The sequence below is a fragment of the Schistocerca nitens genome, chromosome 7, assembly GCF_023898315.1.
Source record: "Schistocerca nitens isolate TAMUIC-IGC-003100 chromosome 7, iqSchNite1.1, whole genome shotgun sequence".
Taxonomy (NCBI): domain Eukaryota; kingdom Metazoa; phylum Arthropoda; class Insecta; order Orthoptera; family Acrididae; genus Schistocerca; species Schistocerca nitens.
The window spans coordinates 453,927,064-453,941,819 of record NC_064620.1 but is presented as its reverse complement, the minus strand read 5'-3'; positions in this window follow the sequence as shown (position 1 = coordinate 453,941,819).

The following is a 14,756-nucleotide window of genomic DNA, read 5'->3' as shown; positions in this document are numbered from 1 at the left end:
GACGTTTTCAATTGGTGAGAGGTCTGGAGAATGTGCTACCCAGAGCTGCAGTCGAACATTTTCTGTATCCAGAAAGGCCCGTACAGGACCTGCAACATGCAGTCGTGCATTATCTTGCTGAAATGTAGGATTTCGCAGCGATCGAATGAAGGGTAGAGCCATTGTTCGTAACACATCTGAAATGTAACGTCCACTGTTCAAAGTGCCGTGAATGCGAACAAAAGGTGACCGAGATGTGTAACCAATGGCACCCCATACCATTACGCTGAGTGATACGCCACTATGGCAATGACGAATACATGCTTCCAATGTGCTTTCACCGCGATGTCGCCAAACAGGGATGCGACCATCATGATGCTGTAAACAGAACTGGGATTCATAAGGAAAAATGACGTTTTGCCATTCGTGCACCCAAGTTCGTAGTGTTGAATACCCCATCGCAGGCGCTCCTGACTGTGATGCAGCGTCAAGTGTAACCGCAGCCATGGTCTCCGAGGTGATAGTCCATGCTGCTGCAAACGTCGTCGAACTGTCCGTGCAGATGGTTGTCGTCTTCCAAACTTCCCCATCTGTTGACTCAGGGATCGAGACCTGGCTGCACGATCCGTTACAGCCATGCGGATAAGATGCCTGTCATCTCGACTGCTAGTGATACGAGGCCGTTGGGATCCAGCACGGTGTTCCGTATTACCCTTCTGAACCCACCGATTCCATATTCTGCTAACAGTAATTGGATATCGACCAACGCGAGCAGCAATGTCGCGATACGATTAACCGAAATCGCGATAGGCTAAAATCCGACCTTTATCAAAGTCGGAAACGTGATGGTACGCATTTCCCCTTCTTACACGAGGCATCAAACAACGTTCTACCGGGAAACGCCGGTCAACTGCTGTTTGTGTATTTGAAATCGGTTGGAAACTTTCCTCATGTCACCAAGTTGTAGGTGTCGCCGCCGGCGCCAATCTTGTGTAAATGCTCTGAATAACTAATCATTTGCATATCACAGCATCTTCCTCCTGTCGGTTAAATTTCGCGTCTGTAGCACGTCATCCTCGTGGTGTAGCAATTTTAATGGCCAATAGTGTAGTTATTCCCTGTCCTGTTCCATTAGCAAATAGAGCGAGGGAAAAACGACTGTCTATGTGCCTCCGTACGAGCTCTAATTTCTCGTATCTTATCTTACACAGGTGACTAGTTCGGGCAACAGCTAATAACAAGTAACGCTCTCTTACAAAAACAAATACCTTTTCGCAGGTGTGCTAGGAATTTACATCACCAAAACCGATACAGTAAAAGCCACAAGACAACTGGTGTACACAGTGAAGCCCCTTGAGCCATAAGACAACCGACGTATAGAGTGAAGTCCCTTTCCTGGTTTCTTCTTGAAGTCAATAAACAGGGTAATAAATAATGGCTAGTATGTCATACAAAACTCACACGAAAGCATAGTTAAATTGTACTCTAGTAACCGGCTGCGGTGGTCTAGCGGTTCTAGGCGCGCAGTCCGGAACCGCGCGACTGCTACGGTCGCAGGTTCGAATCCTGCCTCGGGCATGGATGTGTGTGATGTCCTTAGATTAGTTAGGTTTAAGTAGTTCTAAGTTATAGGGGACTTATGACCACAGTAGTTAAGTCCCATAGTGCTCAGAGCCATTTGAACCATTTTTTTTTTGTACTCTAGCAAAATAAAATTCAACAATAAATGAAACAAGGCGGGCTTATAGACAAATTTTAACGGTAAGTAGGGCCTTGCAAACACAATCAAGAAATAACACTACGCAGTAACGTGGGAAGCAGGAATCGAAATCGAAATTAAAATCCACGTTCGTCGATCATGAATATGAGTTTAAGAAATCAGCTAACCACAGCCTGGTAGAAAAATGAAAACGAAGGCCTTCACTCACAACAGAATATCGGAGGTTCGGCCACAAATACCAGTTAGATTCGACTGAAACAAGAATGTAGTGTGTTACACGTCAGTTAAGAAAAATTACTGCCCGTTACAGAAAGGGCTCACCATAAAGTCCACAGTACACTGATATAACAAAAGTCATGGAATAGCGATATGCCCATTTACAGATGGCAGTAGTATGCCGTACTCATTGTACAAAATGGGCAGTGCATTGGCGGAGCTGTCATTTCTACTAAGGTGACTTATGTGAAAAGGTGTCTGACGTGATGGCTGCTCGACAATATTAGCAGACTTCGAACGTGTAATGATAGTTTTAGCTACTACACACATGGGACATTCCATTTCCGATATCGTTAAGGAATCCAATATTCCGAGATCCATAGTATCAAGAGTGTGCCGAGAATAGCAAATTTCAGGCACTACCTCTCACCGTGGACAACGTAGTGGTCGACGGCCTTCATTTGACGAACGAGAGCAGCTCCGTTTGCGTAGAGTTGTCAGTGTTAACAGACAAGCAACTCTGTGTGAAATAATTGCAGAAATTAATTTGGGACATATGGTGAACGTATCCGTTATGACATTCCGTCGAAATTTGGAGTTAATGGGCTGTGATAACAGAGAATCAACGCGAGTGCCTTTACCGAGCGAGGTGGCGCAGTGGTTAGACACTGGACTCGCATTCGGGAGGACGACGGTTCAATCCCGCGTCCGGCCATCCTGATTTAGGTTTTCCGTGATTTCCCTAAATCACTCCAGGCAAATGCCGGGATGGTTCCTCTGAAAGGGCACGGCCGACTTCCTTCCCCATCCTTCCCTAATCCGATGAGACCGATGACCACGCTGTCTGGTCTCCTTCCCCAAACAACCCCAACCCAAGCGAGTGCCTTTTGCTAAAAGCGCGACATCGCCTGCAGCGCATCTCCTGTGCTTGTGACCGTATCGTTTGGACCATAGAAGACTGCAAAACCGTAGGCTGGTCAGATGAATCCTGATTTCGGATGGTAAGAACTGATGGTGGAGTTCGAGTGTGGCGCATATCCCTCGAACCCATAGACCGAAGTAGTCAATAACGTACCGTGAAAGCTGGTGGTCGGTTGTGTTTAAATACAGTGGAACGGATCCTCTGGTCCATCTGAACCGATCATTGACTAGAAATGATTATGTTAGGATTCCTGGAGACCATTTGCAGCCATTCATAGATGGGGGTTTTAAGACTGACAACGCACCATGTCATTTCATCACAATCGTTCGCAAGTGGTTTGAATAACACTCTAGACAGGCTGGTATCCTCCGGTTTCCCAGCAATGGGGCAGAGACATAAACAGGTGAGATAGTATTGAGAATATCGACAACCGAGCGATAAGGATGTCATGCGCGCATGGCGCGCGAAGGCTAAAGGAAGAAAGCATTGAGAAGAAATTTTTCGATCCTCTAGGTTGGTGGTTGTGCAGTGAGCATGTTCCTCACTCACATAAAATGTATGAAACACGAAAAATTTAATAATATGCCTCAGAAAACTGGAACTTTTTGATCAGAGTCTGGCGATGAAAAAAGAAAAATGGAATTTGGATTTTGGAACTTGCAAGTCATAGCTACTAAAGTGAATGTATTTCCCACAAGATTTAACACACTCAAAATGTTTGTTACTGTACCTTCAGAAACCTATAGGAAAGGTAAAGAGAAAGCAACGTTTTGGGTCTTTGGTTGATTCTAGAATTAAAGGGAATCATTGACGCCTCTCAGTTTTCTGTTTGAGACGTAGTTATTATAATAATTGTTCTCTAAGATCCGATACACAGCGTCCTGCAGTCCTGGAGTGTCGTAGTAGGGACAGGATTTCGTTCTCATGGAGCACGAAGCGACATGTAGTTGGGCAGAGTGCTTTTAAGGAGCTAATATGTTGTTTTTCTGGTGACTACTTCACATACCTCTTCATTAATTGTTATCATACGTTATTCTGTTCCACTCTTAATGGTATTAGTACGCCTGTCTGGTAACAAATTGAGGTACCAAGACATTATTACCACGGGCTTAATTGCCTGCTGGCCCCTCTGTGGAACGGAATATAAAAGTGATTCTTTGTGGTGTGGATTCTACAGGCTCTTGGTACATTTCTGGAGATATGGGGCACCTGATACCTAGGGAACTCTGGTTGTTGTTGTGGTCTTCAGTCCTGAGACTGGTTCGATGTAGCTCACGATGCTACTCTACCCTGTGCAAGTTGCTTCATCTCCCAGTACGTACTGCAACCTATATCCTTCTGTATCTGCTTAGTGTATTCATCTCTTGGTCTCCATCTACGATTTTTACCCTCCACGCTGCCCTCCAATACTAAATTGGTGATCCCTTCATACCTCAGAACATGTCCTACCAACCGATCCCTTCTTCTAGTCAAGTTGTGCCACAAACTCCTCTTCTCCCCAATTCTATTCAATACTTCCTCATTAGTTATGTAATCTACCCATCTAATCTTCAGCATTCTTCTGAAGCACCACATTTCGAAAGCTTCATTTTCTTCTTGTCCGAACTATTTATCGTCCATGATTCACTTCCATACATGGCTACACTCCATACAAATACTCTCAGAAACGACTTCCTGATACTTAAATCTATACTCTATGTTAACAGATTTCTCTTCTTCAGAAACGCCTTCCTTGCCATTGCCAGTCTACATTTTATATCCTCCCTACTTCGACCATCACCAGTTATTTTGCTCCCCAAATAGCAAAACTCCTTTACTACTTTAAGTGTCTCATTCCCTAATATAATTCCCTCAGCATCACCCGACTTAATTCGACTACATTCCATTATTTTCGATTTGCTTTTGTTGATGTTCATCTTATATCCTCCTTTCAAGACACTGTCCATTCCGTTCAACTGCTCTTCCAAGTCCTTTGCTGTCTCTGACAGAATTACAATGTCATCGGCGAACCTTAAACTTTTTATTTCTTCTCCATGGATTTTAATACCTACTCCGAATGTTTCTTTTGTTTCCTTTATTGCTTGCTCAATATACAGATTGAATAACATCGGGGGTAGGCTACAACCCTCTCTCACTCCCTTCCCAACCACTACTTCCCTTTCCTGCCCCTCGACTCTTACAACTGCCATCTTGTTTCTGCACAAATTGTAAATATCCTTTCGCTCCCTTTATTTTACCCCTGCCACCTTCAGAATTTGAAAGAGAGTATTCCGGTCAACATTGTCAAATCTTTCTCTAAGTCTACAAATGCTAGAAACGTAGGTTTGCCTTTTCTTAATCTAGCTTCTAAGATAAGTCGTAGGGTCAGTATTGCCTCACGTGTTCCAATATTTCTACGGAATCCAAACTGATCTTCCCCGAGGTCGGTTCTACCAGTTTTTCCATTCGTCTGTAAAGAATTCGCGTTAGTATTTTGCAGGGAACTAAATACCGTAAATTACGGGCCGTTGGTTTTTGGGCACGGAGCTGGCGTCGGGTATTGTCCCCGATGTCTTCAGTCATCGAGTTTTATGGCCAATACTTCCTCACGAGTTCATAATGATGCTTTTCGGTACACTGTACCACTATTCTGAGCTTACGACGCAGACAATTGTCCTGCTGGAAGATGGCATCACCGTCGGGGAAGGCATCAAGCATGGAGGGTTCCAGGGTCACGTAGTTCAAAGCTGTCATGATGCCTTCAATTACTACCACAGGTACCACGGAAGCCGAGGTTAATGTACCTCAAAGAATGATACTACCGCCACGTTCATGGGATGGTGCACATGTCGAGCAGTTATTCTCTGACAGCATATCTGGATACGTCCATCGACGTGGTTTAGCAATAGATGTGATTCTTACAACCAGGTGACACGTTTCCATTGATTCACGGCCCAATTTAGATGATCCTGTAACCACTGCAGTCGTAACTGACGATGTCACTGGGTCAACATGGGAACACTTGGGCGTCGTCTGCTGTTGAGCTTCTTATTCAGCAATGTGCCCCGGACAGCATGCCCCGAAACACTTGTGTCTGCTCCAGCGTTATATTCTGCCATCACATTTGGCACTGGTCGACTCCTATCTTTACAGACGAGCCTCCGGCGTCCACTTTCTGTGACGAGGCGTGGACGTCTGACACCTTATCGCCTACTCGTTATTTCACCGTGGTTCATCTATTTGGGCAGTGTTCATAATATTTTGGGTCATCAGTGTAAGTCACTTATAAATTAATTCAGTAAAAAACGCATGGAAGTTAAAGAGAAATGGCAGCGGGAAATGTTTGAAGAAATTGAAGTGGAAATGGTCGACGGAAAAACTGGTTCAGCATTTGATGATGATGAAGTCACATACTCCTTGGCAGAGCTTAGGGGAACGATGCGGGAGACCTACACCACAGTACTAATCAAGGTCCTAGTGGAGATGGGCCGGCCGAAGTGGCCGTGCGGTTAAAGGCGCTGCAGTCTGGAACCGCGAGACCGCTACGGTCGCAGGTTCGAATCCTGCCTCGGGCATGGATGTTTGTGATGTCCTTAGGTTAGTTAGGTTTAACTAGTTCTAAGTTCTAGGGGACTAATGACCTCAGCAGTTGAGTCCCATAGTGCTCAGAGCCATTTGAACCTAGTGGAGATGTTTGCCATTGCCTTCCTCCGACCGTAATGGGGATGAATGATGATGATGAAGACGACACAACAACACCCAGCCATCTCGAGGCAGGTGAAAATCCCTAACCCCGCCGGGAATCGAACCCCGGACCCCGTGCTCGGGAAGTGAGAACCAGGGGGGCGCAGAAAGCGATGCGAAGAAAGCAACGTGTTTTCTCAGTTGTGCGCATGACGTCACCATGGAAGCAGCTGTGCCAAACAGTACACAGTTCGAATTGTGTGTGATTGTTTTTGTTGTGTTCTGTTGTGTTTGAAGGAGTATTTTGATTGAGTTCTTTCTTCTGAGGTACTCAGTCAACAGTGGAAACATTCGGAATTCTGGAGCGTTACGGTTTTTGCTGTAATTGATATTTGATTCGGAACTGAAATAGTTAGCGATAGTGGACAGCGGGAACAACATTGTGTTCGGCAGCTCTATAGTTTATGGTTCGTCCTGTGAAATTATTATTCGAGAATCTGCAAGTGAGTGAGAAAATTAATTTTTACAATGCCAGGCTGTGCTGTTACGGGCTGTTCTTCCTACAACCGGAACACGAAGGGAACTGACATAAAGTATCAGTTTCCCGCGTAATGAAACATTACAAAAACTATGGTTGTCGAAATGTAGGAAAGACAGTGTAAATGTTGCGTATGCACGAATATGCTCTCGCCATTTCGCAGAAACAGATTACTTAAGGGATTTACAGTTTGAATTGCTTAATTTTCCCCGAAAAAGAATGCTCAAGCCAAATGCAGTTCCTTCGTGCAATTTGCCGTGCAGTAGTGCGACTGTCAATGTGTCACCCACAACAGACGACAGAACCAAACGGTATAAGAAACGAGAACTACATAAGAGATCTATGGAAACTCTGGAAAAGCTGTCACCAAATAAGAAACATCATAATAAGAGCACATGTACGGATGACAGTTTTTTTTTTCAGACACAGATAAAGTTACTTTGATGAATACTATAGCGGCATTAGAAAGAAGGAATGCTGTTCTTACAAACAAGTGTGTGCAACTTTGAGCCCTTAAGTAAATTCATTTCTAAATGAATAGTTTCTGATTTATTTGAGCCGAGGTTTCGAATTTCAAGTGTGTGTCAGTGTGGTTGTGATCTGATATTTTACCGATGTGTAAGGCATAAGCTGCGAAAGAATATAACTCATCAGTTTTAACTGTAATATTTTAGCAGCAGAAAAGCAGTTTAGACATCTCAATTCTGCTATAAACAAAATCTTCCGCCAAAAACTTGACGTAAAGGCGCATGCCGTGTCGTCTGCTTGTGAGCGCTTGCGTCCACGCTGACGTCACTAGGCCAGCCAATGGCAGGGCAGAGCGCTTACTGCCCAACCTTATTATTTAGTAACCTTGGTGAGAACGCTATTGCGAGACCACGAGCTGTATACATCGAAATCAAAATAATTTTCGGTGAATACAAATGTAAATGTCTCAGTGTAAAGAGTTGAAGAGGGTAACACTGTAAAACGCAAACGAGGCAGTGGTTAAGTTGCAAAGAGTATATTAAAGGCCTTTTCAAGGAGAAGGAACTGTCTAGTAACACATACACGAATGCAGACTTTCTCGGCGTGTGTGCTAATCGAATTCTTGAAAAATCAGTCAAAAAAATGGCTCTGAGCACTATGGGACTTAACTGCTGAGGTCATCAGTCCCCTAGAACTTAGAACTACTTAAACCTAACTAACCTAAGGACATCACACACATCCATGCCCGAGGCAGGATTCGAACCTGCGACCGTAGCGGTCGCGCGGTTCCAGACTGTAGCGCCTAGAACTGCTCGGCCACTTCGGCCGGCAAAAAATCAGTCACATAATCTGTTTCATCAGTAGGATGTTTTGACAAGTTTCTCACTTATTATGTAGGTCAAAGACCTAGCAAAAGCCGTATTTCAATCGTTTTTTATTTATTTTTCTTTAATCTACCAATTTCGTCTCATTTCTGGTACCATTCTTAGGCTCTATGTACACAGTGAACGGATGTACCATCAAGCGTGGTGCAACACAATGAGAGCCATCAAATAAATCTGAATTCCCTGGATATTTTTCTTAACTGAGTACCCTGACAATTAGGGTCCATGGATTCATGAGGTTGTCTCCATCCGCTCGACACAATTTGAAACGAGACTCGTCTGACCAGGCAACATGATTCCAGTCATCAATAGTCCAATTTCGGTGTTGATGGGCCCAGGCGAGGCGTAAAACTTTGTGCCGTACAGTCATCAAGGGTACACGAGTAGGCTTTCTACTCCGAAAGCCTATATCGATAAAGCTTCGTTGGATGATTCGCACGCTGACACTTGTCGATGACCCAGCATTGAAATCTACAGCAATTTGCGGAAGAGTAGCATTTCTGTCACGTTGAACGATTCTCTTCAGTAGTCGTTGGTTCCGTTTTGCAGGATTTTTTCCGGCCGCAATGATGTCGGAGGAATTCCTGATAGTCACAGTACATTCCTCAATAGGCCGTACGTGAAAATCCCTACTTCGTCGCTACCTTGGAGATGCTGTGTGCCATCGCTCGTGGGCCGACTATAACACCACGTTCAAACTCACTTAAATCTTGATAATCTGCCATTGTAGCATTAATAACCGATCTAACAACTGCGCCACACACTAGTTGTCTTGTATAGGCGTTGCCGATAGCAGCGCCGTATTATGCCTGTTCACATATCTCTGTATTTGAATACGCATGCCTGTACCAGTTTCTTTGGCGCTTCATTGTATATCAGTTGCGATCTGCTCTAGCAGGACGAGAATGGTCTCCTCTATATGTATCTTGGTAAAGAGAGACTTGATATCGAAACTAACGATAGTGTCAGTTGATGGTATCCGTTGCCCTTCCATTAGTTGTTCAAAGAAGGAAGAATGCTTCAAACACTACATCTGAGTGAGCGCACATGGGAATTTGGGCAGGACGGGAGGCGTGCTCGGATGGCCGAGGTAGTTAATGCAGCCGCTTGAGAGAGGAGGAGCATCGGGTATGAGTTCCAGTCCGTCACCGTTGCCAGTGCCTGTATGCAGCTGAGATCTGAAAATTTCTCTCTTATTCTATACATACGGCTGCTGAATCATACAAATGTTGTCTGTTATTTCGTACATGTACCAAAGAACAGACACCACGCATATCAATACTGAAAGCATGGTTGAAAGAATGTACTTACGACCGAAAAATCAATAAGAAACTCGCATTGCATGTACCTGAAATAATGTGGCTATGATATTTTTATTAGAGCTTCATATTTTATTGAAGTTTTCTCGAAGTAATGAACGTGTTACTTACTGTAATCTACAGCCGAGTTCTTCGGGAAATACATATGGCACACGTGCTAACACAGGCTAGTCACGTCATTACTGCTCCTTTGTGTTATTCACTGCGGCAGTAGCGCTCCAAGTGGAGAGAAAGCTATACTGCTGAATAATATATCGGATGAGTACGAATAGTATTGATTATATAGATTTCTAACATAGTTTTTTTTTTTACAGTCAGTGGCGTATGTAGTGCCGTAAAAATCGACAGTAACTAAAAAATGACACCACATTTGCTTTTCTTTAACTTCCGAAGGACCAAGGGATGTAATGAACGGTACAATACAGGGCAGTGTATTTACATTTCTCTTGTAATCTGCAGATATTTAATGAAGAAAGTCGTTTTCTTTTAAGAACAAGAAAATGGATAGCGTACTAGACCGCTGGTAGAAGGAAATATGTCCATTCAACAACGTGAGTCACATCAGTGAATTTGGAACGTAGGAAAATTCTGTGGAATGCAATACCTACATTATTTAAAGTATCAAATAAGCCACGACAACCGTAGGTGAATGGAAGACCATAGATGTGACAAAAAAATGGCTCTAAGCTCTATGGGACTTAACATCTGAGGTCATCAGTCCCCTAGACTTAGAACTACTTAAACCTAACTAACCTAAGGACATCACACACATCCATGCCCGAGGCAGGATTCGAACCTGCGACCGTAGCAGCAGCGCGGTTCCGGACTGAAGCGCTCAGAACCGCTTGGCCACAGGGGCCGTCGGTAGATGTGACAATTAAGCGTCATAAGCTATAAAGCTTCTTTCCCAACCCACAAGGAACCAATTCCGTGTTACCGCATCTGAGCCACAAAGGGCAAAAATGATCAACACGTTCTCTTACGAAGGAAAAATAAATGGGGCGTTGAGAACCATAAGGTCTAAATCGCACTGTCTCGATTTTGAAGATTGTAGCGTGTATGTGCGCTCCTTACTGTTGACCTTACTGTGAACGAGTTTTATCAATGCTGTGCCCTTACGATGTATTTATGAACAGCAGCGGCAGCCTCTGCGCGTGCGCCGAAGTCTTTGGTTCTTCGTCTTGCAGGTGGCGTTGCTGTCCTTCCAGCTATCGGTTGATATCGTCACTATTGGCCATCGAATTTGGCGCCTCCACGCATGCGCACTTCCTGCCTAAGACTGGCATGAATATGAGGCTCTAGTCATGCCTTTGCAGTGTGTTCGTCGCACCTGAAGATGTCGGCCAGTTGCACTGACGAAATATTGTGTTTTCACTATGACATCCGATGTCTCACCCGAGAACCATGTATACAACATATCCGTCGGGAATGCCTCAAGCAACATATGTATGAACATTTGCGAAAATCTGTCTCTCCCATTTCTCTGATATTTATTTTCTCTTGGGCCCAAAGCACAAATTTTCATTGCTGTAAAATGATCAAATGTGTGTGAATTCTTAAGGGACCAAACTGCTGAGGCCATGGGTCCCTAGTCTTACACACTACTTAAACTAACTTACGCTAAGAACACACACACACACACACACACAGACACACACACACACACACACACACACACACACACACACACACACACACATGCCCAGGGGAAGACTCGAATCTCCGTCGGGAGGGGCCGCGCAATCAGTAACATGGCTCCTCTAACCGCGCGGCCACCCCACACAGCTCAAATGGTTCAAATGGCTCTGAGCACTATGGGACTTAACATCACAGGTCATCAGTCCCCTAGAACTTAGAACTACTTAAACCTAACCAACCTAAGGACATCACATACATCCATGCTCGAGGCAGGATTCGAACCTGCGACCGTAGCGGTCGCGCGGTTCCAGACTGTAGCGCCTAGAACCGCACACAGCTCATTGCTGTAAGAACACTCACTAGCTACAATGGCTCAAATTTCTTCATAAAAGCTGTAAGCTCTTGAAGGAATATCCCACAGCAAATTGACGTTCCGTGGTTTAAGCATTTCAGTCTGTAAAGTGGACGCTGAGGATATTAAAACCGTTAAGAGCGTTACCAGCCTCAGAATCAAACCAAAACATAGCGTTCGTTGTAACAATGTACATTTCAGAAGCTTTACAATGTCACGAACTGATGTTTAAAGTAATATATACTTCATTGGAGTCATGGGAGGACACCATTTTCTTCAAGTGACGTCGAGAGAGAACACAGTTCGCCCGCATCTCGTGGTCGTGCGGTAGCGTTCTCGCTTCCCACGCCCGGGTTCCCGGGTTCGATTCCCGGCGGGGTCAGGGATTTTCTCTGCCTCGTGATGGCTGGGTGTTGTGTGATGTCCTTAGGTTAGTTAGGTTTAAGTAGTTCTAAGTTCTAGGGGACTGATAACCATAAATGTTAAGTCCCATAGTGCTCAGAGCCATTTGAGCCATTTGAGAGAACACAGTTCGTTATTTTCCTACCATTCGTAAATGCCTTGCAAAATCTAGTGTCCAAATACGTACGTCGAAGACAAATATGTACCATGATACGTACGAACTTAACAAAACAACTAGGTCATGTCTGAAACAAAGTTAAAAAAAAACAGTAGGTGTCATGTCTGAACAGTTTTATCTGAACCTCAAGCCGTGCAAAAGGTGGTAACGAGGGCCATGGATAGTTAGGGCAGGTCGTAATTGTGTATGTATGTGTGTGTGTGTGTGTGTGTGTGTGTGTGTGTGTGGTATGTTTATTATCTGTTCTTTACGTTCTGATTCTAGTTTCACATTGATTACGAACTACACAATAGTCAAAAAGACACCATTGCCACTAGCCTACATATAAAAATTTTGTGGATGACATTAATAATAACAATCATAAATATTACTTAAAATTTCATAACATAAAGTGGGCACATTATTTTTACAGTAAACATATCTTGTTGAAAATTGGGTAGAAAAACAAGTCAAATTTTCGAGATTGGACTTTTACCTATAAATCTGATTTTCACAAACATCTACTTCTCTCATAACTTTGTGGCAGTGCTTTGTCACTTGTGATTCTCACTGCCTCAATCACATTTACAAAAATATTTATGTATTAGAAGATCGAATGAAGTGTAAGAGTGTGCAAATCATGAGACTCCACACGGAATCGTCATGTGTCAAGAAGGTTTCGGCTCACGGACCACGCCATTGTACAAGCATCAAGCGCTCAGCCTCGCTGTACATTTTCCTCCACCATCACGCCACACTGTCGAGCGTGAGGAGGAGGAAGAGGGGAAAACTGCGAACATGCTGTGCCTCTGACTTGATTTTAATTTTCACGTTTTTCAGCAAAATATATCACAAACAAAACATTTTTTGTATTATTTAATTATTTTTGGTGAGTTGAAGAGATAATATAATTTTTCTCTGGTATAAACTGTTAGCATAAGGACAGACACACACAATTTCACAGAATTTCCCACTCAAGTTGCCACGTAATTTGACTTATTTAGATTCATAATTGAAATAAGGTCTTTTGGACACATATGTTGATTGAAATATTGTAACACTTTTGCAACCACATTATGGAGACTTCGAAACTCAATCTGAGAAAAGCAATGTAGACACCCTGGACAGTTTTAACGTAAAAAGATTTGTCATTAAAACTGGAATTACCTTGCAGGTCAATCAGTTACATCTGCACATGGAGAGGAGCACCTTCACCTGAAATGGCAAACGATCTGAAGCAGATGTAACATTTCCAGTGTCCTCAGAATATGTAGTAAACTATTCTTGTAATTCTTTCAAGATCAGTGTTGTCCGCAACTCGTGGTCGTGCGGTAGCGTTCTTGCTTCCCACGCCCGGGTTCCCGGGTTCGATTCCCGGCGGGGTCAGGGATTTTCTCTGCATCGTGATGACTGGGTGTTGTGTGTTGTCCTTAGGTTAGTTAGGTTTAAGTAGTTCTAAGTTCTTGGGGAGGGATGATCATAGATGTTAAGTCCCATAGTGCTCAGAGCCATTTGAAGGTCAGTGTTAGAATGTGTCCAAGGGCACCCATACAGTAGTTTGTAGGGGCGGGCGTAGACTTAGGGGGGAGGGGGGGATGGTGTATTTTTATATTTTGGAGGACGAATGGTGATTTGAAAGTAGCTATAAAAATGACCATGTTAAAAACCTGTGTAATACTGACTTTTCAATAGTTTTGTTGAAAGAAAACCGCCTAAATACACAATATTTCTTCCTTTCCCTGAGATCTATGGGGGTACTGCGCCCCCCCCCCCCCCCCCGCCCGTCCCTTGTCCATGGGTATGGACACCCTTTAATGCGTCTCTTCCACAACGCGATTTTCTTATTTAATGCATCCCCATCAAATCAGAAAGAAGTTACCTTGCAATGTTTTACTGTAGAAAGTGAGCAAGCAGGTCCACTTAAAATGCAAAGTCTACAATCCATTCCAGATGTTCTAATGTTCGTTCCTGCACTCACTTTTCCTTCACAAATTCAACAATAGCGAGTTTTAAATCGAAAAATAGTTCCTTGACTTCATCAACACACTGTGCAGTAATATAAGAAATCTCCATACTCTTGTTCAAATCCACTGAAAATTATTGCAAGTGAGAATGGAATAATGCGTGTAAGCTCAGAAAGTTTACTACTCGTACCACCAACTTATTCGCGTGCTCCATGCTTGTAAATTTAGCTCAAGGTGCTTCTTGTGTACAGAGCAAAGAATCTCATCTGTCGATTATTGCAATTTTTTGCTCTTTCATTGTGAACCTAAACTTTAAATTCTTTCTGCATTCTGTTGTAAAGTCGTTTTGTAGCAAATATGCCCTACCTGTCACTCACTCGAATTGAGAATCCTCATCTCTCACTTCCGTCGTCCTCATTCATTTTAAAGGATTGTCATAGTAAATAGCTGGACTGCCTCGTTTTGTGCAAACAGTCACTGGACCTGCGAACGTTTTTCATGCTATGAACAAATAGCGAAGGGTAAACAGTGCTG